General features: G+C 39.6%; 1 long non-coding RNA gene across 2 annotated transcripts in view; it reads right to left on the reverse strand.

Moving 5' to 3' along the window:
• LOC106031215 (uncharacterized) overlaps positions 1 to 24,512 on the reverse strand; it is a 68,702-nt gene extending 44,190 nt beyond the window's left edge. For both annotated transcript variants that reach the window (XR_001204163.3, XR_010825544.1), the window contains exon 1: positions 23,411 to 24,512. This is a non-coding gene — a long non-coding RNA (uncharacterized lncRNA). The remainder of the gene's footprint in view (positions 1 to 23,410) is intronic.
• Between the last annotated feature and the right edge of the window lie 2,677 nt (positions 24,513 to 27,189).

Raw genomic sequence — 27,189 nt, forward strand, 5'->3', positions numbered from 1 at the left:
GCCCTTCCAACCCATGACCTCGCAAGCCCAGCACTGCCTTCTAAATTATTTAATTTTCAGATCAAGCTTAATAATGATGTGGAGGAGAATTTAGTTTTCTGACGAAGGCTTATATAACAGAGCTTAGAGTACACCTACAAGCTTTGTTGGGGCTATTCAGCAGAGAGGTGAACACTCTGCTGCTCTGTTAATGGCTATGGGTAGTTAGTCATCAGGCATTAAGCAGCTGTCATGAATAAAATCTCTGCAATCTACCAAGTTCTAAATGCACAGCAAAGTAGTCTGTACTATGGATAAAAAGACTGCCTTCTGGACCAGGTGATAGGAGCACAAGATGTTTCAGTTTACTTTCATTTTATTTTCCTGAGAAACTGGCATTCTTGCTGTTTGGATCAACCCTTATGAAACACCTGCTATGTTTTAATTAAAATAAAATGGAATGCAGTTGCAGGAACAGGTGGAAGGAGAAGATGATATACCATACAGCTCAAAACCCTCCATGTGTTTGGAGACTTTGCAAATTCCCAGCTATCGCATCCATAAAACAGCTACGGAATGTGTCAAGGCCATTTTGATTGTGCACGCGAGTCTGGTTAAAAAGGCATCTACTTAGCTGGGGAACAGCAGAATGATAATATCCACGCAGGCCTTACATTGCATGCAGGTAATGACTGGTGTAATGGATTCTCACTCCCGATGTACTACATGGCGATATTTTCCAGTTGTGAGAAGCTGATTCAAATCACTCACAGTAAAATGTTAGACGTCAAAACAAGAGGCAGACATCAAATTATATGAAGCATATGAGTGTGATCTTCAAACACAGTAATTCCTGACTAGAATTCCTATCCTGTCCTGAGCTATCTCTCCATCATTTGTTGCAAAGAGCAGCCCACAAGACGCATGAGGCTGTACACCTCTAGCCAATTGCTAAACACAGCAGGGCAAGATTAGCAGCTCCATTGCATATTTTGTTTAGGCACAGAAGACAAGCAGAGCTCTTTAGTAGACCTCTACCTCTTGAACTAGGCATACAACTAATTGCCATCTGTATGTTGCAAAAAGTGGAAGGCAACGAAGTGTCTGGGTCAGGTTCCACACAATCCAGGCCTTGGCATAAGAGAAAAACGTAACTGTGAAACATGCTCAGCAAGCAGCTGGTGTAAGAGCCAGTACTATGCTCTTGTTTATGAACAATTTAGGTTTTGAATGACTGAAGTGAACTTAGAGGGCTAGACAACCTGGCCCATTGCTGAAGAACTCTTAATACTGATTGCTTTGTACTAGTTCTGTCCTTTAAGCATTGGCTTACGTGTTTACTGTCAGTGAGCCTGTAAGGTATTCATCCTTTGGTGGGTACTTTCTTCTAAAAACTCTAGTTCTAGAACAAAAAAACAACCAAAAAATTCTCACATGAAATCCAAGAAACTCTCATTTACTTGAGGAGAAACTCAAGTCATGAACTTTTCCAACTGTAAATATACTACTGCAGAAGACCTTACAATGTACTGTGTTCATGAGTAGATAGAAACCATTCACTATTTTCTGAAATACAATGCACAAAGCCTGATTTTTTGCTTTCAACACAAGAAGAGTCCTTTAAGGACTAAAGTTTTTTTTTTTTTTTTTTAAGTTGTTCAGTGCCAAAGACTATGGGAAGAACGCATACTATGCTACATTCAGAAAAGCTCCTCATTTCAAGTAACTCCAAGAATTGTTTTGCACACAGTATAACATAACAGATGGAGGTGGAAGTCTGAGCTGCTAGCTACTTGCTAGTTCTGTTTGCTGCATGCTTTGTACAGGAGGTTGATTACAATTTGTTTTTACAGGTGATAACCAGTATTTTGAAATGCTAGACTCTGTAATTTGGTTGGAAAAATGACTGCAGTTTGCATCTTGGTTTAGAAAAAAATCAAACAGTGGTATTTTAAACAAAAACTCTGTAGAAAAGCACATGGAACTTCAGGGAAGTTTCCCTTTCCAAGGGATGCAAACCAGGGCACCGGCGATGTGTTGAGATGCCTGATGAGGCAGCAAACCCATCAAATCTGGGCTCATAGTTGAAATGACTTCAGAATTTTAGAAACGGTTTGAAGACAGCAGATGGTGAGGATGAAAGGATGATCCTGGTATAAGCCAGATGCCAACCTAACCCAAACATGTGCTGTTCCACCTAAGGGCAAGGAAGTAACTGGCTCCAATTACTTACAGCAGGTCATTCAGCATGTTTACAAGCATGTCTGTGCAATTTCAGTCCATGATATAATCCAGAAGCAAAGCAACTCAGAATGGTTGATTCTGACCTCCCATATTGAAGTCTATTTCCATAACTTTTTCTCAAATCTATTTCAATATGGAGTTTTCGCTTAATTCATGATTTTTGGGTAGTGTTTTTTTTTGATAGGTTTCCCACGACAAGGCAGGTTGTACCAGCAAAAGGGGCTTTTGTACAGTTGTAGTCATGTTTCCTTTCACTCACACTGCAGTCTACATCTGTAAATCACTTTTTCCCTGGCAGCTACAGTGATTGATTTTCTACTGGTTCAAATGCAAAGAAGTAACGTTTGATCTGGAAAATCCATTTAACAAGTTTTTTAATCAGCTTATGCTCTCACAAAATGTGAGTAATGCACATTTTTACATGACATGACAGCAGGTTTATTTTAAAATGTGAATCACCTCCAACATTAAATGAGAGAAGTTTCTCTCTCAAGAAACCTTAAAAACAATGAAGAATCAAGTGCTACAGCCTGGTAGGAGTTCAGCTCCAAGATCAGCATCTTTAAAGATCCGGGCCTGTTTTAACCAGGTTCTTCAATGTGCTGAGCTGTCTGCATCTGCTATGCTCATGCATGCTTTGTATAACCACGATGTGATGACTTTGCACTCTTAATTGACTGGTGTGATAGTTATTTATGACACAGAGAGGAAAAAGAAAGCGTTTTGTTCCTTTGCAGTCATTGGCTGTGATCATCTGCAAAGCCAGGTGCTCAACAACAGTGAAAATCAGTTAAAATAATGGTCGTGTGGCAAGAAAATCCAGCCCCAAGTTTCTACGTAATGTAATTACACTTCTTGTCATGTATCTGATACTAATGCAGAATTTCAGTTATTGGTGTCCACATTTCTCTTGGCTAGCGCTGGTAGTCTAGGCACTCCACTGCCATTTTCCTCTGGTTCTGAGGAGCAGAAAACTAACACTTTTGCTTAGTAATGAAAAGCTGTGCTGTGAAACAAGACAGCAGCATGAATAGGTGCAGCAGAAATCCTAAATGTGGTTGCAAGACATTGTTTTCATGATACTACAGTTTCTACACATGCACATAAGAACTTCAGCTACTTACATTTAAAAAATAAGAAGAAAACCTAGATTTTTAAAACCTCTGAATGTACGTGATCTCCATTCTGTAATTCGTTCCCCCTGAGCACTTTAAGCTTATGGTCTGACTGGATTAAAACAGAAAAACGCGCTAAAATCTACTGGCTCTTTGATGTTAGAAAAAATATACTTTTGGACTCTATTTGAATGCGCAGTGTTTCTTAGTGGGCAAGTTCTGGGATTTGAGGAACACACAGGGTTGCAAACATTTCACAGGTCAGAAATTAACTAGTACGACTGAAGTTACTTAGGATACTTTGCCAGAGAAGATTTTATTCCCTTCTCTCACCCTATCAGGCAAGTTTGGTAAGCTTTCCTCTTAAATACTTCATTGCATAGGCCTCGAGACATCGTTTCCCATTTATAACCTGTCTCAGTCTGTGCTAAAGCCTTCCATGCATTGCCTGTGCTCTTCTTCCAGTCCCATTCGTCTCTTCCCAGAGACGAGCTTGGAACCTGGAACATATCACGCAGGTAGCTCCTGGCTTCCCCAGCGAGCTCAGCATGAGCTTTACTTACACCACTGCAAAGAAATGTCTTCAACAGCTTCAATTCCCAAACCTAACACTTCTTTTTACTAAATCAGAACAGATTGCCCTACTTTTTACATCCTAGTAATTGTCCATTAATAAATCCTGCTCCCACTCAGCCTTATCCTTCAGTTATCCAGCAGCATTGCTGGTACCAGCGAGATTCAATTCAGAATTGCTCCCAGGAGGGCAATGAGAAGCAGGCAAGCAGATGAAGCTTTTGCCCTTGGCCGGCATCAGCGATAATAGTAAGTGGTAATGTACTGACCTACATCCATCTCCTCAAGCGTGATCTAAACACAGCCTTGAATGCCAGTACTCCGGTCCGTCTTTCAGCCCCAGTCTGTTCACAAGCATCAAAATATTATGTATTCAGAATTGGTGTCCTGCCCCCCCCGCCCCCAGAGCCACTGTGGTTGGGATCCAGGAAAACCATATGGGGCAAGTAAAAAAGCCAACAGTTTCTGGGCTAAAGAAAAGGCTACTTTGTTTCTGGTAAGTAGCTGCCTTACTTATCTGCCTAGCCAGTTACCTTCCTGCTTACCAGTTAAAATCGCTGATGTTGAAGCGGCCTCAAGTAAGAACCAGTTTAATATTCCCCCCCATTCATACCAAACATAAGAAGCACCATACTTTGAGGCCTGGATTTACACTTCTGCTCAACCTAAGCTATCCCTTGTCCTGTGGAAATTGCAACTGAAACAAAAGGAACTTCACATTTGTCTACGGCTTAGAGCTGTTCCCAAGCCCTCTCGTGGTGCTCGCTGTCACCTACACTTCAGAAGCATCAAGTCACTGCAAAGATGCAGGAGGCAAGCTCTGCCTGTGAAACATGCTCAGGGAGAGACAGTTCCATGTTTGGGCAAGCATTGATGGAATCCAGCATCTCTCTGCCTCCAGTGCTTCACCTATATTGCAGAGAATGCAAAAAATACAGAAAGGGCTTTTTTTTTTTTTTAAATACTCCCCCCCCCCCCCCCCCCCGAATTAGTTTTTCCTTTTTTAAAAAATAAGGATTTTTCAGCTGTTTAAATATTTACATTGCTTATAACCCTCTTCGTTGTCACCCCCTTAGGCTTACAGTCCCTCTCTCCATGAGGTTGTAGCAGCTTTCAAAAGAAAATCTTTAACGGCATGCTAAGGGCTGTACATTCGTGCTGGTTTCCTCAAATCTGCTTGTCCCAACCAATACGAGGACACATGATGACAAATCAATTTTAGTTAAAAGACAACTTCATTTTAGACTGTATTTATCTAAAGGACTGAGAATAATCCTGATTTATAACTTTCCTCCCCTAAGGTGCTAAATAACTTATATGAAAAACATTAAATATTGCACGTTCACAAAAATCAGTCTGTTCCATTCTCAGACTGCCACTAGATTTTTTATTTAAATTGTTGAGAATCCAGAAAAGTCACAAACTGAGGTCTGAAACGGGGAATTTTTATTTTATTATTTTTTTAAGCAGAGGGATTATAATAAGGAGATATTTTCTTCAGGGAAAAAGTTTTGTAGCAAGTGTCACCCATTTGATCAGCATGCTGCTTTGTTCAACTCTACTCCTTTAAAAAGGCTAACAGAAATAATTTCTTTAGAGAATGCACACAATGATAAGCGCAACAGAGTTTTAGATCTCCAGTGAATGTGCTTATCAGCCACTTTCAAAGGGCATGGAAATGAACTAACTCATTCTACTTCATCAGCAGATTGGGAGCAATTCAAACACTTTGGCCCTGCACACATCAGATTTGCACATCCATGGCGAAAGGAAGGGTTACAGCAGCATGCATTTGGATTTCTTTTCATACAGTTTCAGCAGGGCTTGCAACTTGTTTTCTATCTGCTTTGCAGCATCTCATAGAAAAGATTCTTTTGAAAAAGATATTGAAAACCCAAACTCATGACCAATGTATTTGTTCACCTGACTGGTGCTAAATTACCACTATTTCAAACCATGATATTTAGGGAAAAATGACAGAAATAACCCATGAAGAAGAATTTATCAAATGTTATTTTGAACGGGATTGCATTTGCTGTAGAAATGCCTTACTCTTGGAGAAGATGAGGGGGGCACAATTCTCTCTCAAACTGCACATGATAGGTATTGCCACCACTAGAATTGAATGTATGGTCGTAGATTTCTTTGAGCTAGTGCTATACTAGCTGGTCTGAGTACAGAAATGGAGTGCAGTAACATTTTATATTCTTAATTTATTCACTTAAGCTCCAAGCAGATTTTACAGCAAAAGCAGCTTTCTTCCTGGCTCTTGACAAGAAGTTTGCCCTTCTAGGATACTATCCCTCTTCTTCTTGCCCACCGCTGCCTTGTCTTCACCACTATTTGCCCCAGTTTCTGTGGCACTTGTTAATTCTATCACCTACTCTTCCAACAGACTGTGTTTAGAGGACTACGTGCATTCAGTGGCATTCCAGACAAGCTGACTGTGATTATCTGGCTAATTTAATTTTTCCAGACATTTTCTGCAATTTTACCCCAGAGCATTCACAATCATTTTCACATGTATTTGTATCCAGAGAAGAGATTAAGAACCCATGAAAAATTCAAGTGTTTGATGCTCCCAAAGATGATCTCAAATTGCGAAGCTTTCCCAGTGAAACCACTGTATTGGCTTTGGCCCAGAAGCCTGCAAAACTTACTGCAGAAAGTATCACCCTATATATTCATTTAAACTAAAGGTCATGCTGAACCAAGCAAAAAAGAGATGACAATCAGTGTGAAAGTAGTACAGAGACCACTCCACCATAGAGAGGACCATTCTGCCAAAGATTGCTGTATTTATGTGATTTTCTCCCTATTGAATACCACCATTCACTCTTCACATATTTCCCCCAAAGACAGAGCTCTGCTCACCATTTGTGTTTACATACCAAACTCTATTTGCCGTAGATGAGTCCTGGCAAGATCTTACAATCAAAGAATAGTTAGGATAGGACTTGGAAAATAGGTTTGTAATTTATTAACCACTGCTCATGTCCTCTTCAGCTTCACTGCTAGCATGTCTCTACTCCAAGAACTTGGCTTTTACACCATGGTGTCAGTAAGAACACTTCTGAAGGGCTTTGAAAAGGAGAATGATGCTTTGCATTTCAAAGTGTTAAATGAAAACATGTAGAAGCCACAGACAGCTATTAGATAGGCTCTATTTACCACTCATTAGCACAATGCTCTGGCAGGAATCTTCTCCGTGCATTTTAGCCCACTGTAACCCTTGTAACGCTGTGGTCTTCTCTAGGCCCCAGTGAAACCAGAAAGCCTAGCGAGCAGAAGCTATAGCCACACACCTCCACTGGAAACCCAAATGTTCCTCCACCTAAATTCAGGCACAGCCAGTAAAATTGTCCCCATTCTGGGAGCTAAAAATACAACTAAGTGCTTAACTTGCAGTTGCCTGCATTTTAAAGACTCTCGCTTTTTCTCTTCTTATAAAAGAAAACTGTTGGTCCTCTGCCTCTCAGCTGTTTGAAATAGGGCAGGCTCTGTGGAAAGCGCTCTGGTGAGACGAGCGCAGCCAGGCTAGGGAGCTGTGCATGTCTGGATGTAATGTTTTATTGGTCAGTGCTAAATATCAACCTTGCTGAATCTGGTATTCCACAGCTGCTTGCAGTATTACTGTGATGCAGCAACCTTGTAATAGCTATGTTACTACTTCAGCACCTGCCTCAGTGTGTAAGCTAGGCTTATTTTATTGAAGAACAGAACTGTCAGACAAGATAATGTGCCATTACATTCTGCCTTTGGGATGCTACAGAGCTTTATTTATTTATTTAAGTCTATCAGAAGAACATAGTGCATCAGCAGACATGAATTCCTGCATGCAATGGCTCTGAATGGAGACAGTACTGCTTTATGGATGTGGTTGCATAAATATTTCTGATCAACTTATTACTCTTTGCTACCCAGTTCTCCACAGACAAGTCATACTTGCTCCTTAAGTATCATGTTTTGGAAGTATTGCTTTATTATAGGGGCCTGATTAAGGCTTACTGAAACTAATGCAAAAGTTTCCACTGACAGCTTCCTTTTTGCTGGGTCAATTTCAAGCATTTTAGCAAGAAACCTGCCCATTTATATAGCCTACTGTCTAATCTTGGAAGAATACTTTTGCAACAAGCAATAATCAGCCAATCTCAATACCTCACAATATCCAGTGAATGAAACTCGTAGTTAATACCTTTATAAAAAGCCCTTAGTACCATTTAGTTCTTACAATAGTTTTTTTTTTCTTTCCTGACAAAGAAAAACAGAAGAAAAAAGATCTTATAAGTCTATAATCAAAAATAGAAAATGCATCCTTCTAGGAGAGTTGCAAAGGAGACAGTTTTTCAGGTAATGAATATAAGCACAAGTTCAGAATGCAAGCAGTCACAAGAAAAATCAATGTAAGGGCTGAACACTTCTCTTGACACTTCTCCTTTTCTGAATAGCTCTCATAAATTAATTTTTAGGTTCTTGGAGTGCTTTGCTTCACAGAAGATTTAGAAGTGCCTGGATCCAACATTCCAGTCACTCCCCAGAAGATAATGTACTTGCTCATCCACAAAAGAGTTATATAGAAAGCAAATTAAAAAATGCAAGATCATATCAAATCAAAGAGAGTCAGTCTTAAATATTAATGTCTTATGTCATAAAGGTACAAAATGATAAAAACCACTCCCTATAGGCAATTGAAAAAGCAGCAACTTGGCAAGCAATCAAGAAAACCATAGTCCTGGTTTATAGGTCTGCTTGAACTGGCTCAGCAGAGGGTTGAGGCTCCTATTCCATAGAGGATGTGTGTCCAAATCCCATGGTTTCTAACTGGATACAGTCCTCGCTTACATGTCCTGTGTCACAAGGGTGCCAGGAAGGTGAACAGAGGGATCAGCTTCATAGATCATTAATGTGGACAGCCCTGAGAAGCAAGAGTGGTCTTTGTTCCCTCTTTGCAGGCACCAGCAGCTTGTAATAGCTATCAGGGACTGAAAGCAACACATTTGTTTAGTAAGGCTCCCTAAAGTCCCTTTGCCATGCTGGAGAGTCCTTCCAGGGCAAGTCCTTTTAATTTTCTACTAGTCAGTGCCACACCAACATTGACTTCAGACTAAATTTGCTTCTTACCACTTCAGTCAACAGCACTGGACGAGAACTGATCACTGCAGGAGATTCCAGCTTACACAGCTGGCCATCTCTGGTCCTGTCCGTCTCATTAATGCAAAGCAGGAACTTCATTTTATCAAAAGCCTGAGCTGCCACCACTCTTCCTCTCATTTTCATTTCATCATGGTTGAAGTTTCTTTGTCTTACCACAAATGATTCTTTGCTTTTACAAGAATCTCTCATTACAAAAGACTCCCCTCCCTCCTTCAGGCACATTCATTATTAGGTAGTTAAAAAAAACCAACAAAACCCAAGTGCAGCGTGCCAGTCAATAGTGAAATTATGAGAATTGTAATCTACTCTCCCCGCCCTAATGAACTGATGAGTAAATAACTGTCAGGCCATTGCACTGAGCTATTGATCGTGGCTTCCCACAGAGCTGATATGCTGCATTGGTACCTGCTGCTAAACAGGAGGGATCAATATGGGAAACTTCTAAAAACACTAAAGAAAGATTTCAGGTTTTTTTAGATGCTTTCTCACATACGCTGGGGCAGCACATCCTCGGTGCTGGATCAATCTTCACTCAATCTTGGTTGTTAGATCACACTTCCCACCCTGCTTTCTGTGTTTCACCTTGGAAAGGTTAAACATGCTATGTAAACAGGCAGTCCCCTGGGACAGAAAAGGCTATTTAGCAAGAAGTGCAGTTTACAGCAGATATTAAAGTAGGTGGCTGAGAAAGTTTCACCTGCAATGGGTGCCCCAGAGAAAATTTCCTAAAGGATTTAAGCCTTACCTTCTTCCTCCTACACAACACAGCCATCATGTCACACACATTGGCTTTCCACTTTGCCAAGAGTCACATTCAAAATTGCTTTACTTCCAAAAGCTTTGAAGGGTCTTCTCCACTGAATGCCATGCTGTGTCACTTCTCCTCTGTTCTCCACTCTATCATCCTTCATTTAGTACCAACCATTCAGGGCAAGACCCTTATCTTCTGCTGCAATTTTTTTTTTTTTTTTTTTACACCTTTCAAGTCTCAGTTGAAAAATTCTTTCCCCTTCTAGAATTCAACTTATTTTTTTTTTGTCCTCTGATCCTTTTACTTAGATAGTCCAGTTTTCTCAAGACCTCTCATAGCTTTTGCCCTCAGCTCCTTGAAGCTAGGTAGAGACAGATATCAGCCTTGAATGTCAATTCTGAAGTTTCTGGCACAGAACCTTTCATTAATTTTATGAAGTTACTTTTCATTTGAACTCTTGTATTTTTACCTTTTTTTTTTAAGCCCACTTACAGTAGTTTTCCTTTTAAAAATTTCCAATGTGTGAAAAATTGCAAGAGTCTTACTTCATCTGGAGATCAAGAAAATTCAAGTTCAGGGAAGTTCTTGAGAAATGTTAAATCCAATTCTTACACTGTTTTACTGTAAAGATAAGACTTAAATGCTATGTGATTATCATCTGATGGACTCACAAGTAGATATACATGAAACTTCAAGTGGAGAGCGCGCATCTTCAGATAATTAGCTAGTGACTCCAGTCCCTATTTGATATTATGCTTAAATCAACAACACATGGAAGCATGCTGTTCTCCTTCCTGCAGAGCTGACATTCTGTAAACACAAGCCATAAGATTTGTCTTAGATTTATGTATTGTATTTCAGGACTTCTCTCCGTGAGATGAGAGGACTATCATCTCTATGGACTAGCAACACCAATACACTTAAGTTGACCACAAGCTTTCCATCAGAAATTTTAATTTTTTTTTTTTTAAAGGAATGAACAATTTGGATAGAATTTTTCAAATGGGAGAATCCAAGAAAATTTTGGGGACTTGTCAAACAGACAACATTGTAGTTTCGAAACACTAAAAGCTTTTGCTTGCATAGAGAACCCTGATGCACTACACTTATTTTCAAGATAAATTGGTTACAAAGTTTAAGTCAGCACAAGTTTCCACTTTGATGCTTAGATCTATGGTAAAAAAAAAACTTTCAGAACAAAGTTTTCCACAGGACAGAATTTATATTCCATGTACTTGCTGTAACAATTCTTTTAGGCAGGTACATATCTTCACAACTAACATCATGGCTTTTTTGAATTTCTTATATGCTACGGATATTTGGCTTTGTCACATACTTCATAAGTCTGTCGTTGCAAGAGTTATTTTCAGTAATGTCAACCTTTTCCTGTTCAAACACAATACTTAATGATTAAAAAGGGAAGTGGATTAGACAAGACATTCTATCCCTTCCTTTTACACTGCCTCAGATTGGTTTATCACACAGAAGATCTTTTCAGCAGATAGGTACTTGTCTCCATTAACATGCAGCAGAGGAAATTTTAAAAGTGATCAAGGGGACATGCGGAGCTCTTCACTTTAAACAAACAACATGAGAGCTCTACATTCAGTTCAGAAAACAGGGAATAAAAAGAAAGCTTAGACAAGGTAAAAGGGATAACAGCATACAGAGGATAAGTTATCTGGAAAGAAGACCTTGAAGCAAAGCATATTTTGTTCATTTCAATAAAAAACATGAGATTCTACACAAGATGGAAGATTATTATTTTCTTCTCTGACAGATTCATGTCTATAGCTTTTTTAAAATTTATTTTTATCTAGCTGTACTATAATCAATTCCCTTTTTCAGTCTCTCCTCCTAACCTATACATCTCAAGCCCCAGAAGCTAACATTGAAGGTACTCAGGAGATGCTGTCAGCTCTGAAATAAAGAAAAAACTGGAAGCTGTAAGGTATCTGTGAAATGAACAATGGACTACACAACAGAATGACCCCAAAGCTATTTCACAGAGCCAGAGTCCAGGCTGTTAAACTTGATATAAACAGCCGGATCACAAAACAAAAAGTCTTGGTTCTTAAGGGACACTTTATTGCAGTCAAGGCTCCCAGCATATTACTCAAGCCATGGATCAAAAAATTTAGGAAATAAAACACTAAGGCCTAGTAACATTCAGCGCTTGTTGTAAGTACACATTATTAAGACTTCAGTGCCTGAATTAAGCAGACAGATCTAATCACGCAAAGTACGATCTCAGCATCTACTAATCTAGGAGGGATACACCCACATTTTCTCAAGGAAAAAGAAAGTGATATATGATCACAGAGAACAGAAGGAACCCACTAAAAAAGACAACCTCTCCCTGCTAAAAATCTTTAAAAAAAAAAAAAGTGCAGCTAGTCACAGACCAGGACCTTCCTCAGCATTAGAATCTCGCCAGGTTTTTCTTCACATTTCATTTTGTGGGTCACCTTCCACGAGGCGAATCTCAGAGACTGCCTGTGAAAGTGATAATCAATAACACTAGGAGGAAAGATTAAAGAACTGATATAATACTCCCCCCACTACCTTGGGACACGGTGCTGACAGACAAAGAAGCACAAAAGAATAATCCCCCAGACCAAAAACTGGATATGCAGGGGAGAACAAAAGACTCCTCTGTATTTGAGATGTCAGCTGGCATACACCAATCCTATAGCTAGTGGCTGTAGCCAACGTTAATCAGAGGCGCAAGACAGCAGATTAAAAATGCTTAAAAACCTACGAAGTGCCTACATGAAGGCACTTTGACAGCATATAATTATGCCGAGAAACTCATTGGCCACTGGACGCTCATTAAGGCTGAAACCATCAATCACAGTTGAAGAAGGAGTGGACATCTGACAGTTGTATAATAGTGCAGATGACCCTAACACTTGAAAGGGCCATTAAATCTTCACTTTCTGGTCTTCAGCCAACTGCTCATGACTAGACATTAGGATGAAAGCTTTAAGGCACAGAAGCAGCAGCACAGGTTATTCCTCTTCCTAATAAGTGAAGGAATTTTCTTCTGGAGTACTTTTATCAGACTAGTATTCTTACCTATAATCAGTATATACTAACTAGATGGAGGCACGAGCTGGCAATTACTGCATCTGTGAATGATTTCTACAGATTCTTGTCAATCCATTACGACGTTATCCCTGGTGTATAATAGCTGCTGTTGAAACAGGCATAGAAACTGTATTCTGCATCCCCTTGTATGGTAGGCAGGTATTTAAGTACAGTTTCTGCCTTACTATACACACTACAAGAGACCCCAGCGTCTTCTGCAGACTTCCATGACCCCATTCTAGGAGTGCAAGTTCGGATGGCTTGTGCTAAAGTGAAGTTGTGAATCGTGGTAATGAGGTCTCTCCCCTCCTTTCCCCCAGGAACTCTTGTAGACTCCTTTCCAACTGGAAAGATCACAAGAGAGGAAAGGTTAGTGGGCCTCTTTCTTGCAGGACTGGCTGCAATCCAGGCCCAAGCATCTGCTGGGGAGCTCGCTATTGCTCTTTTCATATCAGATTTGGCTGGAAAATCTGGTAACAGCTGCATAAGCTATGTTTGTGATCCATACAATTAATTGGCAACTGGCAAACCTGTCATTGTTCATCACTAGGTGACAGCAATGCACTTCTGTGCATGCCTTGGACTGTTACCAAGGGCTTGACTCTGAGTAGCCTCGTGTGGTTCCTGTTTCCCTGCCATAATCATAGCTATATGGGAAAGCAAGGGAAATAACATGCACTTGGGGAGATAACTCTGCATGGATGAGGTGCCACAGTCCCAACAGGAGAGAAGGCACCAGCTCAAGTAAAACACAAAGTAAAACACTGGCAGGAGATCAGGATTGACCGCAAAGCAGATGTTGAAATCTGCTCCCTTCTGATCACCATGGGTACACTCAGAAGAACTCAAAAGAACTGTTATATATATGGCTTTCCTACATCCTACGGCTCAAGTGCTGATGCTGTTGCAATATACAGCATATACACCAAGAGCAGAGCAGCTTCTATGTGATACCATACATGTCATGACCAGGAACATACACACTGTGCTGCAGGGAAAGGGTACCGCAGCAGAAATGAAGTCTATGGTAGCATCTCCTGCCTCCTCTCCTGTTCCTGGATGCAGCAGTGTCCATCAGTTGCACTGGAAAGACCACTTGGGTACTACACCGTGAACAAGTCCATCAGGGGACTCAGCTGGCCTTGGACCCATTGGGTCCCTGTCCCCCATTTCGTCTTGCAGCCAGGCAGCTCCCAGCACAATGCCCCAAGGTGCTATCGCAGCAATGCGGAGAGCTGGGGAGAGCAGCAGCAGAAGTGAAACAGCAGAGGGCAAGGATATTTTATCCTGTCCTCCAGTAAGCAACTTGCACAATTTATATTTTCTGAAGAGGTTACAATTTAAAATAAAGAGTAGGTACAAGTGAGCCCACAGAGACAGGAGTGAGGAGGAGGGAGGAAAGCAAGACCAAAATCCAAACCAAAGCAAACAGACTGGATGCGTGACCGATTCAGAGCCAAACACTACTTCAACTAGAGCAACTATCATTTAATCCTCCAGTTTCTACAGGAATGCAGTCTAAATTTAGCAGCGTGCATACATATGTATGCCCACATTCACATAAATCTTTGGGTAAGAACAAGGAACATGAATATCTTCAGCTTCACTGAGTCTCCACGCTGCTGAACGTGGGGGGAAGAATAATTTCTTATTTATAACTGGTAGGTCATTTATTTATAAACAGTTTCTTCATACTCTTTTTTTCTTCTCACTTGATATTTTGTCTTTGCTCTAATTCATTTATGATAATTATTTTAATTCTGAAGTTGGCTTGGGCGTAGGCAGTCTTACAGAACATAAATCAAGCTCTCAACCATTTAAGGTCATCAGAGACTCCATGGCAAGAAAACTATTTGTGAACAAGAGAGCTGCATTCTACAAGGAACCTACAAGGAACGGTTGCATCCCTGGATTGACAAAACATTAAACTGCTATGAGAGCACGGAGAACAGTTCAATTGAGAAACAGAAGATACTTGTGCCCATACTTCTTTTGAAAAAAAAATAAAATCAAACTCTCTGGATTATTCACCCACAGGCAACAGGGAACCATGCATTGTTTCTCCCTCGCTTTAGGACGATTATCTGGGTTTATTTCTCTCCAGAATGGAATCATCCACTAAAAAGCTAGTCATTTTGTTCTAGCCAGAGGTGCTCATCCTACCATAAAATATCTTGATCGATTCCTCATCCTTACAGGAACCAAACCTCTAGAAAAGAGCTTACTAAGGAAGCTGCCAGTTCAGACATTCACATTCATGACAGGAGAGAAGTGGAAGAAAGGTTTAGCATGGTAGCCATACTACGGACACTTAGGCTAGCAATATTAATGTATAGGACTTCTCCTCAGTCATCAATAGTCCCACAATCTCTTGGAAGGTCTAATAGGGCCCAGCCTGAACCTCTGCTAGGCAAGATGTGGGTGTACAGTTGCAGGAAGGGACGATGAAAAAAAACCTCAAGGAGCAAAACTTCCTGTAAGTTGTTCAGCGCTAGCTTGACTGGCTAAATGAAGGGCATCTGGGCTATTCTCTGGAACAGAAACAGATGAGGTTACAAAGAGCTGGGTCCTTGATTTTTATCTATATTTTTCCCCACTTTGTAAGGATTATTTTAGACCTTGTTCTACAGAAAATGAACTCCATCCCAGGATAGCCCCAATCCTCTTCAGAGCAGATCAGTTCTTCAGAAAAAAATAAAAAACTATCCTAGACTCTCAACCAAATATAGAATTAAACCTGCAATTTGCAACTAACAAAAAACCCTCTAAAATGCATCAAAGAACAAGTAGTGCTGCACTGAAGCGCTGCTGGCATTATGCAGTGCGGTATGTGATCCCAAAGACCTACATCAAGTTGTAGAGCTCCTTCTTGCTTCTTCTACACTTCCACTCCTCCTCTGACTGCAAACTTCCCTGCCCTATGTTCATTCCCCTCCCTACCTGCATCTAAACTCGACCCTTACCACCAGCTCCTGGTCTGCGGGAAATTTCTCTTCCAACAAGTGGCACTTGCTCCCCTCAGCCCATTCAGTATCTGGCATCGTGGAAAAAAAAAAAAGGTTTCTTAAGAAAACATGAGGCAATGACATTGTGCTTAAAGGACACTAATGATTGGTAGGGGACTGACTACTCCCTGTAATGAAAGGCTGTGCGGAACAGGCTTCAATGTTTGCAGCTCTTCAGGGAAGTGTTGTTGTTTTCCTTCTTTAAATAAATTTTGAAAAGACGACAGGTGAACTCCAAGTGCAACTCCCTCTGTAGGCAATAAAGCATCTGATGGAATCACTACACATCTGTGAGTGAAGTGATATGGATTAATCAACATACATCATCATCTATATGGAAAGTATTAAAGCCTCCCTTGGACTGGTTTGCAGGAACATCCTCTTGACATTACTTCGATATTCATTTCTCTGCCTTTATTTGTTCCTTATCTGTTGGGATGATGGAGGAAGGTTAGAAAAACAAACTGCAGTGAAGAATTTTACTTCGGAAGCTACTTGCCCTAAACTTACACAATGTAAATAAGGGTAGATAGCAGGTTAATTTTCTTCATTGGTTTTCATTCATGTGCCACTAGGGAGAACAGCTGGCATTTTCTTTCAATATTTTCTCCCCCTTAATGGGGGAAGTGTAAAAAAAAACTGACATTTTACAGAGAAAAAATTTGCTTTACCTTAACTCTCCAGTTAGGTTTCTAATTATTAGAAAGCCCATTTTAAAATCTGGAGAGGCATGATTCCACATTAATTTTGACAATATAAAAACGCATTTCAAATTTGAAATGGCTGAAATTAACAAAACAATGCTTTCCAAACTTCACTAGCCTGGAGGGGATGAGATAAGGAAGATTAGCACAGATAGTTTTTGATTTATAAGACTAAAGATATATAATTTTTAGCCAATAGAATATACTTAAATGAAATTTTATTAAAGCTCTCCAGACAAACATTACTCCCTCTCCTGCTTCACCTCATTACTTGAATGAATTATAGGGTATATTAAGAGATACCAGTGTTGATGTTACTTCTTCTAGATGAATCTTCTGCACCTTAAAACTGCTCTTTGCCGATCTGGATCAACAAGTAGGCCTATTCATCAACTTACCCTCTGAAGCGTCCCTAATTCTTAATGTGGTTCAAGTGCCAGATCAGATCTTTCCAAATAAACCTACTCATAAATCTTTGTACATAAACATCTGTCATAGACCTAGGTAAACTGAAAGGAAAAGGAGATTCAGGGCCAGTTACTTGCTTTACTCAATTTCTCTTTATCAGTTCATCTCTGGGTGCCTACATCTTGGCAAAGGCAGAGAGCACTTTTGTAGCAGCCAGTTCTGACTGCACTTGGAAAGGTTTACTAGCATGACCTTTTCATTCCTGCATGAGGATGCAGAACAAAGCCAACAGGGAAATGTTTTTGAGACAGAGACATGTACTGCATCAAATACAACTAGTAGCAGGACATGTTCAATAACAAGGATATGCAGGTGAGAAGAATGCCCAAGTCCAAATAGCAACGATTAGAGCAACCAGAAGAGCTGGAAAAGGAATTTAGTCCTGTTAGAGACCACCGGTCAGCCTCCAACAAACAGGGTTCATGGCTAAGTTTGATTTCTGCAGTCATTCTACTACTGCAAGGGCTGCAGGTACCAAAGCAGCTGGTGCTGGTAGTGCTGGAGAGAAGCCACTGGACACAGTAAGCTGATTTATTTCTTATCTTCCCCAGCTAATTCTTGTATGTACTTTTCTGTTTAAATCAATGGGATCATTAGGAATGACTCGCTTATGGCAGGAGTTTATTAATATTACACAACAGAAAAGAAGAAATAAAGAGGGCACTAGGGAACGTTACTGGCCAGCAGAAGTACACTGCTCCTTCCTGGGGGCTTGCTTCCACCGTACTGATAAATTATGTCTCTATTGCTTGTCAGCTGCAGGATAAAACAGGGCATCTTTATTAGCAACAATGTACTCTAATTAGAATTTTAAAAGAAATTACTTGCTTAAGAGCTCACTCACCACTAATACGAATATGCATTACTTTGTTATAGAATGGAATGGAACATTTTAATAGTAACAGCCTATTTTGACTAAATTTATCTCTGTATCCTGACAGTGTAATCTTGCTTTAGCACCATGCCTGCCAGTTATCTTAAAATGGTAATTCTGTCTTCCAGTTTGGGAATAAAGCTTTAATAAAAATATTTATGGAACAATATTATTTTTCTTAATGATGCCCAAGTTGCACTGTCTCAATGTATTGTAGCTAAGCATAATACCACCCAAAACAATTACAATTAATTCTTCTTAATCTATCAGCAGTTGGACTTAACACATTAATAAATGACAAACTGGGAACACTTTCAGCAAAGTCACAGAAGTTAAGCCAGCATAAGTGAAAAGATGCACTCTTCACAAAACTGAAAGAAATGCACCGCAGCTGCTTGGACTACACAACCTTACTACCTTATGCTGCTACAGTCATATCTTCCTGATTTAAGTGCTCAAAGAGTCACTGTTTGACAATTCCAGATTAGTGACATTTAAAAGTGTGGTTGGGGGAAAATAAAGTAAAAACAGACATGAACCAGCAAAGAGACCATCCATCTTTTGCAAATGAGCAGGTGGAGAAACCAGTACAGAATTACAAGAACAGACAAAAGAACCAATTGAGCAAACAAAGAACATATGGTCCAGAGACACCACTGCACCATCTGCCTCCGTTTGCAATGGAAATGGCAGAGTTGGGAATAAGGCTGTCTTTTGAGCAGTGGCTGGACTCTTCCCAGAAGGAATACTGCTCTCTGAAACAAGACATACTAGGAGGAACTACCTTTGTCTACTTAAGAAAAAAAAAGCTCACATTCCAGCTTCTAGCTGCTCTTATCTAAAGCTTTGCTTCTGCCTGAATCTCATGACTTGCAAAACGTATCTGGCAGCCCCAGCTCAGGAATATCTTTCTGTTCTCTGAACACATCAGCTGATTTTCTGTGCACCAGAGGTACAGCAATCTGCACGCATCCCTCCGTGCTGACTGTACCTCTTCAACAGCAGGCACAACAAAATGCACCGCACCTGCTGACACTAAGTTCATCTTCAGTTTTAGGTAATGCAATTCACATGTATCTTGTATTGCAACCTGAACACACAGACCATAGACTGTAAGGAAGCAGTGAGCTTGTGTTGGAAAAGGAGTTTTAAGTACCCTCAAGGTATGTGATGGTGTGATGTAGATAGCTTGCTGCATAAACATCCTCCCATGCCTGTTAGAGAACTGGTACATACTAAAGTATTTCGCATCCCAGAATACAGGAATTGCAATATTTTAAGCAACATTTAAACCTCTTTTCTTCACAGCAGAATTACCTATTGTTTAAGAACAGATTATTACTTTCCCAGTTTCTTCACATTCAATCTTCATTATAACCTGATCAATACATGACTCTTGTCCCCTTGCAATCAACTGCCAATACTTCCAGCTGCATGATCAATGCCTGTACTTCTTAAGCCTTTTACCATTTTGCTGTTAGTTACACTGTTCTGAACACCAGATCACCTACTGATGCAATCAAACTTTATGCACATCTGTTCCAAGGGGGGGACCTGTTTTTCCTGGGAAAGATGAACTTTATAAACTGAGAAATTCATGAAAATACTCTCTCATCCTCATACCTATCAAAGCAAGTAGATTCCAAACAAGAATTGCTTCATGCTGGTTTTATTTCAGAATTTCAGTTGGCAAGCACGGATGGATATTTACCAGATATGTAAGGTGGGCAGAAACCAAGTTTTTGTGAACAGAAGAAATGAAAGTGAGAGATGCTTCTCTTAAAGGTCAAAAATCAAATAATTATTTTGACATGTCTAAATGTTTCTGAACTCTGACTTGAATATTAAATAACTTATACTTACCACAGTCATCTAATTAAGACCACAGCAGAATTCTCTAAAGATTCAACTAGTTATTTTTCTTATTTAATCCTCTTTACCCCTCGCACTAACTGCACTAATAACAGAAGAAATAAGTACCACCATTGTCCTCCTATATCTGTTCTGCTTTCAGAACAGTTTCATTTTCCCCTCCTTTCTCTAAGATATAATATCTAGTCACCGGTTTTGGTTCCATTTTATTTCCATTACCTTTTTTTTTTTTTAATAATAGGAAAAAGATGAACTCTAAACTAGTTTAACCACACAAGATCATCCTTAACTGTGTGAAGTTCTCAGCTAATTTCAGCATACACAAGTCTCAGGACTCAACTGACTTACTGTGCTATTTTCTTTACAGGTTCTTCTGAATTGCTTCATTAAAACATGTTTTAAACAATATGGTTTATGCTAAACCATGAGGTTGGCTGAGAACAAAAGCAGTCAGCTTTTTGTGCATGTACACTACGTGATGAACACAGCCCCTGTGACCAGCGTGAGCACTGTTTTAGAGTCAGAGGCACCTAGAACAATTCAACAACATCCTAGGCCATATGCAGGTCTTTCAGCAACATCCTTCCCCAACCTCCTCCAAGCAATGAATTTTTCTGGAAAAATACAGAAGCATTGCATGAAACTGGGCTAAGTCAGCCAAAGGCAGAGAAATAATTAATTTGCATTAGGATAGCATTACACCTAAGCCTGAGAACTGCACTACAAGATGCCTCAGTACCAGCAGAGTAGTGCATCAGGGCAACTATGCTCCTTCTGAGGTCCAAAACAATGCTCAGAGCAGCTCAGTGGTGCACCAGGTAGAACTACAATAGTACAGAGGAACTCAGACTTTCAGTTGTGCTTTCTGGAGAGATGAGAGCAGCTCAAGCATGCAATTAAGCAAGTTAGACATCGTTTTAAACCTAAACTACATCAGCAACACCTGAGAGATTTTGAGCCAGTACACTAATTAAAGAGATTAAAAGCTTTCAAAAAATTATTTTTATTATCCACATTTTCACATCCTGCCTTGGTTACCAGAAAGCTGTAGTCACTCTGCTTTGAGTACCACCATTCGGTATTCATTTCTATACACACAGACTGTCGCTACTTCTGCTTAAATTTACAAGCTGTTACTGCAGTATCCTCTGCCTCTATTTACTACTTTTTCCAGACTAGGAAAACCCAACCATAAATTGACCCCTTCTGTCTTAGTTAAAGCAATTCTTCTGCTTTATAGTTACCCCAGGCAGCAACATTTAATCACCTGCTTGAATTTATTCATTTTCATTTAGGCACACTGCACCTCCATCACTGTAACTGATGTGGTCCAGGAAGTCATTTGCTCTAAATAGGGGTAAGTGTCCTTGGCATTTGTAAAGCAGTTATCCCCATCAGGTACGTTCATTGAAATCACAGGGCAAACTGCTCGTTACAACTGCAATTCATACCAGGCTTAATTTCCAACATGATGTAAATGGAATGTATCGTGTTGGGCCATAGAACAATACATTTACCTGCCTGGTTTCAAGGTTCATCTTCATTAGAACTTGTATTCCAAGGTTTGCTACAATAAATCAGTTCTACCAAGAAAAGATTCCAGTAGCAGCAGGTTTTCCAGTCTTCATTTAAACTCATCTCTACCTGTAATTAATGCTTCATCACTGTCCTTGAGGGAGAACATCTGTTTTTACAGCTCATGCTAATGTTCTGTTAAATATAACCATCTTTACAGTTCCCAGAAACATATTTGGCACATCCTAAACACATTGCATCAGACTTTTCAGACTACAACAGTTTTCCTAGCCTCCTTTCCCCTCCCTTTGCAGATCCCAAGCAACAATTTTTTTCATTAACTGACTAGGAATTTACCATCCTACTTCCACTGCCTAGAGACATCTGAGCTGCAGTACAAGACCATTATTATTATGTTACCATTATTCTTAATTACGCTAAGCCACAGTCACAAATAGCCCATGATATCACCATTACCATCACTGCCAATTATTACTGAGGAAAGCAAAGTGTGATGACAATTAGGAACGGGATACTAAGACTTGAAACAAGCATGCATTTCTCCTATGCTTTTCTTTCCTTATTATAAAATACTGATGTTTTCCCTGATCTCTACTGTTTTCTGGGAGATGCTTAACACCCACATGCCATCCATCCCACTCCACAAGCTGCTGTTACATTCAGGTAAGGTCACAGGACTAACATCTTCAGAAAAATCCAAGCCTACAAAGATTGTAGGAATATTGAACATGTGAAACATGCTTCATTCTCATACGTGATAGAAAAGAGCACGTGCTCCAGGAACTGTTGGTCAGAACATTCTGGGCTAAGCCAACATATCCATTGTCAAGACAGAAATTATTTTTTACCTGCGAAGTGAAAGCAACTGACAAGAGAAGATAATTCTAATGATCAGAGATTGCAAAGGTGACAGTCTGAGAATCAAATAATCATATTACCAGCAGAACCATTTTAAAGAACGTATAGCTGAGTAGTTTGATAAATAGCACCTCATTAGCAGAAACTCAAAGTGCCAGAGGTTAGTGAGAGTTAGAGTCCAGCCAGATTTGTAACAACATTTCCAAATTAAACCCTTCATTTAGAATATTCAGACAAAGCAGAAGGTGAGTTTTCCAGCTCCTGTACATTTGTTACCCTAATCAGGTATCACCCATCATTTTCTCTCCAATCTTCCACAAAAAGACAGATTTTCCTCTCCCCTCTCTCTGCATACAATTGTCTAGTGTTTTCAGGTAAAAAGCTTTAATTGTTAGTACGTGGCAAGCATAAGCATGGGAGGATTTGCACATCTGATGTTTCCTAAAGAAGAAACAAGCCCTGCAATCCAATTAGCAGCCTTTGATGGTAACCTTAATTTCTAACCTTGAGTAAAACTCTTTCAAGTAAGCCATTATGTGCTCTGAGCTCCCACTGTGCCTGGTATTTATTTGTCACTGTCAAAAATGCCAGAAACTAACACGTTACAACTCTGAAAGTTTAACAAGTAAGGGTATTATAGATGCTGCTAATAGCTGCAAAAGCGTTCAGAATCTCATTCCAGGCTTCTTTTAGACTCATTGTAGACTTAGCACAGACAAGGATAATTGAGCAATCATATGGGAGGGATTTTTGTCATGGAAGAGCCTGTTACGAATTCAGACACCTAAGAAAGAACAGGAGAAGCTAAGGAGATCTCGAGTCCTAACCTAACAATGGATCAAAAAACAGCATGCAGTCTCCCATCAGTGGTCACCTGGCCCACCAACCAGTTCCTCCTCCAGAGCCTCAAACTGGTTTGGCTAAGCCAGCTAGCAGACAGGTACATCAGCCAGATCTGAAAGAACACAGGAAGGAAGATGCTAACCTATTGTCTCTCAACAAAGAACTCTGTTTTAGAATTAGTGAAAGCAATTTCTGCTTCATTCCCTCAGAAATTCAGCTCTGACTCCTCTCCATTACACCACCACCCTACAGGCCAGCTTTCCTGAAGCATCGCACTATTTTACTTCTATGAGACAAAGTCAAGAGACCTCTTAAGCACAACGAGTTAAACAAAATGAAATTACCTTTCTCTGTAATTTCAGAAGGCTTCTCTCTAAACAAAAACTCTTCACCAACCTATAAGCCATGCAGCAGGAAAAATACTCTCTCTCTGCCACCTCCTTTTATATGGTAAGGGCACCTGCTTACCAAATGCTAATTGACAATAATTAGTTATCAATTATGAAAATCTCCATTTTCACCTGTTTCACATCAAAATCCCCAGCACTTGTAGCTTGTCCAATTACCCTGTTCTAACTAGCAAATAAGTTGACCTTGTGTTTGAAGTTAATTCCTGCCTTGCTGACTTTTAAATTCATGAGTCTTTGCGACGTGCAGTTATAGACCTGTCTACGTACAGTTTCTCTAGTAAACTTTTCCCAGTTATTATTTTAGAACTCATATAAACATGTTTTTAAGTAGTGCATGTTTGCTAAAATATTCTGTTAAGTCACAAGTAGTTGCTCTAATTAAAATGCCTTCCTAATGAGGACAATTCCTCTTTACAGACAAGCTCTTGTATTCTTTTTAACCATTAAAAAGGAATTCTTAATGGATAGTATTCTTTGATAAGGGCTCTTGTTTTCCTTCTGAGATATTTAGCAACATTATTCCTGCCTACAGTACATTTGTTTGTGCTTTATTAAAACTGCAGTGGAAGCTGGCCTGCTGCTATGATCTGGATCCTTCCTAGATCCTCTTCTTGTCTGAAATATTTTAGCCTTTTTATAGGAAAAAAAAAAAACCACCAGCAACCACCACAGAAACAAATTTTTTTTTTTTTTAATCCAAGTTCTTAATTTTCAATCTCTACCAAAAAAAAATAGAAAAGACATCCAGTTCTGGAATAAATGAAAAGTGGCTCAATTATTATGAAGATAAATTAACTGTAAGTGAATAACGTTGATATCATGGGTACCAGATTGCAATAATTTACTCATTGAAGAGCTATAAGCCAGTCAATTTGCATTAGAATGGTTAAGTACTTTAATTCAATTATGGAATTACTATTGGGTGATTAAAGACTGAGAACAAATAACAAATAAGTCTGAGTTCATTTTATTTATCTACTAGCTAGTAACTACATGACTTAGCAAGATTGTCAGCTTAATTAAATTTGTCCCTATGGAAATTTATCTCACATTGGTAAAAAAAAAAAAAAAAAAAAAAAAAAAAAAAGAAGTACACAAGAAGTCACTTTGGAATGACTCTGCCTCTCTAGGAGTGTTTCAGTATTGGGAAGGAAGACCTTCTACAAGATTCTTTTTCAAATTTTTTGAGACAAGTATTTTACATGAAGTCAAGTCATAAAACCAAGAAGAAATACCCACACATGATCACAATCATTTGGGACTCTTATAAATCGGTTCACACAAAATTGGATGAAACACTGAACAAAATAAAAATTAGAACGTAAAGCTGTGGCTGACCTCTCACTCAACACACGACTCCAAATGAGGAACTAATGCCTTGTTCATGTGCAAGGTTTTAGATCAAAAAGAAAAGTCTTCAGGCAACCGTTTCATGCTATCTGTTGTGAATCTGGCTTAGCCAAATAGGCATTTAGTATTCTTCATTATAAATCTCTTTTTTATTGGTACAAAATAGTTGCATTGTGAGTCAGCATCTCAGGCACCTTTGGCCTCCTCCAGGCCCTAGGCATTACCTTGCTGTGTTCACTCCAGGAAAAATATTTCAGCTGGAAGTTACTATAATCTGTATTCAGAAGGCCAAAATGTAAAAAAAAAAAAAATTGTTATTTAATGTGATCGTCCTGTCACTTGTCCCTTTTAGCACTCCAGGATGATTATTTACGAAAATCTCACTTCTGCTAAGCATTTTTAAATCTGGTTAATGGACAACAACTTGTATGAAATGTGCATGTGCAGTAGGTGCACGCATAAAAATCCTTCAACACCACTAAGTCGTTGTTCAAATCTTGGCGTACAGTTGTTCCTTTTGGCATGCTGAAGAGCACTTGGCAATAGTTATAGGAAGCTGGAGTGCTTTGATCACTAATTATAACTCTGCCCTAATTGCATTACTAGACCATTGACTTTTCCCTCACCCCATTCTCTTTAACTGACTCTGTCATTATATCCCTTACAGATTTTGACAGTTTACTTGGGCAGATGACTTTCTATAGAAACTGTACTGCATGTGCTAGGATGTGCCTGAGCCTTCTAGGTACATGAGACAGACCAAACAATAAACAAGAATTATTATTAATAAAAGTAAGTTAGCATGCAGTTGTGTCCCTAGAATAAAACATAGGAGAGTGTATTTGTGCATTCAAACCTGGCATTAGCAGTGTTTTCCATTTAAAGATATTGGCAATTTAAATATTTCTGGTCATTTGCTCTTATTGTACTGATCAGATTTATAATTTCTCCCAGGCTCCTCCAAGAAAATGATTTAGCATGCAGTACAGATCTTCCCTGTAAAAGGACCAGCATTTTTAATTATAGTCATTTCACAGGATCTAATAGCAATAAGGTTCCCATAAATGTTCAGAATCTAACAAGCTTCACAGTACTTTGCAAAGAGTAGCCATCATTCAGCAGAAATGTTAGATTGCCCTTTATTCCCTTTCTCTATTTCCCAGCAAGCATCCCAGGAGGATCATGAGTTTTAAATTTTCTCAGGCATGAAGGGATTGTGTGCCCCTTGAGCCTTTGTATTATGATAATGCATACATAAAGGTAAGTTTTATTAATTGGAGCTCTATCCACAGGGGTTACTACAGTGAAGGAGGCAGGGGAAAGGGAACTGAATGGAAGAAGGAGTGACCCTACTGAGTAGTGATTACAGGATCCAAAATTCAATCCTGATATATTCCCCCCTTGAACCTGCCCCTCTTTACCTGTGCACTGATTTAATGTGAACTATTCCAGGCAGCACTTATTTTTAACAACTCACTCCAATTTATTGTTTTTTAAAGAAATCAATACTCCAAACTCTCCTTTGCACTTGTCTTAAAAATTGCTCTCAGGCAAGATTGGAATTCATTACTGTAGCCTTTGCATAGAAGTACTCTGAGTTCATGCTCTGTGACTTCCTAACAGCTTTCTCTGCCCTCCTAACACCATGAGCACGGATGTGATAGATTTCCCAGTATTTTCCCCATTGCTGTCAAATTACGCGATATTTCACTTCTTACTTGCATACTTCTATATCTGCAGCTCTTATCATTGCTTTCTTCTTGTATATCTTTCCCCATTTTAATAGCTGAGGGATACGCAACGATGTTTTGATGGTGCCAGCTCCCTTCGTCCAGTCTTGCTACAAGAGTCAACAGGACTAAACCGCTGCAGAGAGTTTCTCCTGTCCCTACCTCCCCAAAGGTTTTGAGCGGGTGTAGAGGTGAGATTCTTCACTTTCAGAAATAAAAGCCTACATGGCAAATGCCCTCTTGCTTTCTTATCATCTAACCAGGCTTCTGAAGGAAGGAAGGAAGAAAACGTGGTGGCAGCTTGCTCTCCTCCTTCATTATTTATCTGCTCAGGAAGGCAGCAAACGTACTTTGAAGGCAATTTGTAACCTCTGATTTGTCTCAGGGAACTTCCTCAACAAAACGCTTCATATTCAGAAGAGCACGTTAAAAAGGCACCTGGATTTAGCAAATTGGCCTAATTACACTTTCAGACATTTCTAGTGGTTTCAAGTGAGACATCCAGAGAACCCCTTAGGGTTCTCCGTCCAAAGACAACACCTACTTGAAAGAAATTCAGAAATTCAGAGATGTATTTGTAAACTCCCCTTTTTCTCCACCAATCTCCCTAAATCTAGTATCTCCACTGAAAAC

Source organism: Anser cygnoides, chromosome 17 (assembly GCF_040182565.1).
Source record: "Anser cygnoides isolate HZ-2024a breed goose chromosome 17, Taihu_goose_T2T_genome, whole genome shotgun sequence".
NCBI lineage: Eukaryota > Metazoa > Chordata > Aves > Anseriformes > Anatidae > Anser > Anser cygnoides.